This window comes from Hydra viridissima, unplaced genomic scaffold (genome assembly GCF_058129835.1).
Source record: "Hydra viridissima isolate aposymbiotic clone 2 unplaced genomic scaffold, HvirCarnegie_v1 scaffold_12, whole genome shotgun sequence".
Lineage (NCBI taxonomy): Eukaryota > Metazoa > Cnidaria > Hydrozoa > Anthoathecata > Hydridae > Hydra > Hydra viridissima.
This window is the reverse complement of record NW_028324311.1, coordinates 6,328,074-6,330,595: the sequence shown is the minus strand read 5'-3', so window position 1 is coordinate 6,330,595 and position 2,522 is coordinate 6,328,074.

The window sequence follows — 2,522 nt, the reverse complement described above, 5'->3', positions numbered from 1 at the left end:
TGTTTGATTTAGTTATGAATATCAGATATACCTTTATCAAAACAAAAGGCTTCATAACCCAAGTTTTAAGTCTGTTCAGGGAGGATTTTTTTTAAAAAAAAAAAAAACTTTATTGCTTGATTGGTCAATATTTTAATTGGGTGTTTATCATTGTTAAGTTTTAATAAAATGAAGTTTACTTTTAAAGAAAAAAAGATAAAAGTAATCTAAAGACTAAATTTTAGTTCTATAAATAAAATTTTCACATTTTATTTATCAAGCAATAAATTATAAAAATTTCACATTTGAACCATGGTCTTGCTAAGACCAAAGATATTAATTTTTGACCCTGGTAGTCTACTTACTAAGACCAGAAACATTAATTTATAATATATGACATAACCAGACATTAATTCATAATATATCATATAATAACCATATATTAAGGACCATTGTTCAACGTCAGTCAGAAATGGAAATTTTATCCTGTTGTTTAAGCTGATCAGTCGTCTCTTGATCTTTTCACCTAAATTTAAGCATCAGCCTGTATATTTAGATATTTTGAACCCTGTTGAATCATCAATAGAAAAGTACAATAAAATAAGGTGTTCAAGGACATAATACCGCCCAAGTTCGGTCATTTAAATCTTGAACATTCATATCTCAGGGAAAAAAAATTATTTTTTAGTTTTTTAGAAAAATATGGCCAATTATATCCTTGACCTATGCTGTAAAAATAATTTTAAAAAATGGTATAGAATTTATTTCATATGAGAGCATCTATTTTGAGGAAACTTCTATACTATAAAAAAAATTACTTTTATAAAATTTTTACAGGTCACAAATTTAATGCTAAAACTTATTGTAACTTATTTTTAAGTTTTTTGTTAAAAATCACCAAAGAAAATTGATTAAAAGGGTTAAAAATAATAAATTTTTAATTTAAAAAAGATATTTTCTCACTATTATGCTATTTGCATAACTGTTTATGTTATTCTTTATTTTTCGAAACTTCACGTAAATTTAATCATGCTCATATTGACTTCATCACTTCACTCAACACTTTACTCATTTTTCAAATTTAATGTGTTGCATGATTTGATGAAGTGTAAACTTTGCGAGCAAATTAACTCAATAAATTGCAGTTAAATATTACCATTTTCTTAACAGATTCATATACACGAATTCAAAAAAAGTAATATTAAAAAAATTATTATTTTTTTTGTTAAATCCGATTTACGAATAAATAAGACGACATACAACGCAGATGCTTTTTGTGGATGCTTTTATTTAATACATTCTTAGATGATCGAAGTTACTTGGTGAAGTTCCATGGTGACCGAACTTAGTTATACTTTAAGGATGAAGTACAGCCTGATCAGTGATCATACTTTAAGGATGAAATACAACCTGATCAGTGTATACAGTTCGGTTTAACATTAATTTCAATTTTGTGGTGATTTCTGCAAAAAGTAGCGCAATAATATATTATTCTATACATATCAAATTTGGAACTATTTTACAATTTTTTATCCAACAACATGAGATGAACCACTCCATGTTATTTGAAACCTTATTTATAATAACATATCCCGTCTGAGTACTAACAAAAAGAGTATTCTCTTCGGCTTCCTTATCAGTATCCTCATCAAATTCCTTTACAACTTGAACATTATTTTTATCGGTAGCCTCGGTTTTTGAATCAGCCTTCAGATGTTGCTTCAAAAGTGTTATTGATCTTCTTTGTGCTTTCAGTGTGACAAGTGCTAAAGGATGTTCAGTGGACGATGGGATGTTTTTTGCATCAGATTTAATGGTAGTGGAGATTTATTTTAAAATAAACTAAAGAGTTAGATTTTGGATTTTCTAATCTTGGCTGCAAAATCGAATTTGCGATATATGTTAAGTTTCAGAGTGAGCCTCTTTTCGATGCATATCTACTGGTGCCTTGTCTATCAGTTTTTATTTCTTTAACTAGAAAATATTTAAAATGTCACATCCATAAGTCTCCTACTCAATCTTAACACACACCACCCACTCACCATCCACTTTCCTCCGCTTGATGGCAGCGCTAGCCGACCATGCGCAACCCATTCACTATCCGCTGCATCTTCGTAATACGCTCGATACTAACGCTCTTTATTAAGTGTTTCCTAGCGCTTAAGTGACCTCGCTTTGGCTAAAAACCCCATAATGCTTCTACTATCTTCATTTTATTTTCTGCCACCATGATTAAAACTCGCAACTATTACAAGTTATGATCCAGTAACCATAAATATTTGTATCTTTTAAAAATCTTGTTTATAATTTTTTAAAGTAGCTCTGAAGTTTACAGAATGATCCATAGAAAGTGTTTAAAAGTAAGTTTGCGATTGTCATCAACCACCAACGCTTTTTTTTATTTTTACTTAAACCAGTGTTAATTTCATTTAGCGCACAAAATGGTTTTTATTTTCACTATCAATTTCTTTTGTTTAAAGAGATTTTTAAGGATTTTATTCCTGAAATAAATTTTTGCAATGTTTGCTTTTTCGATTATTGCG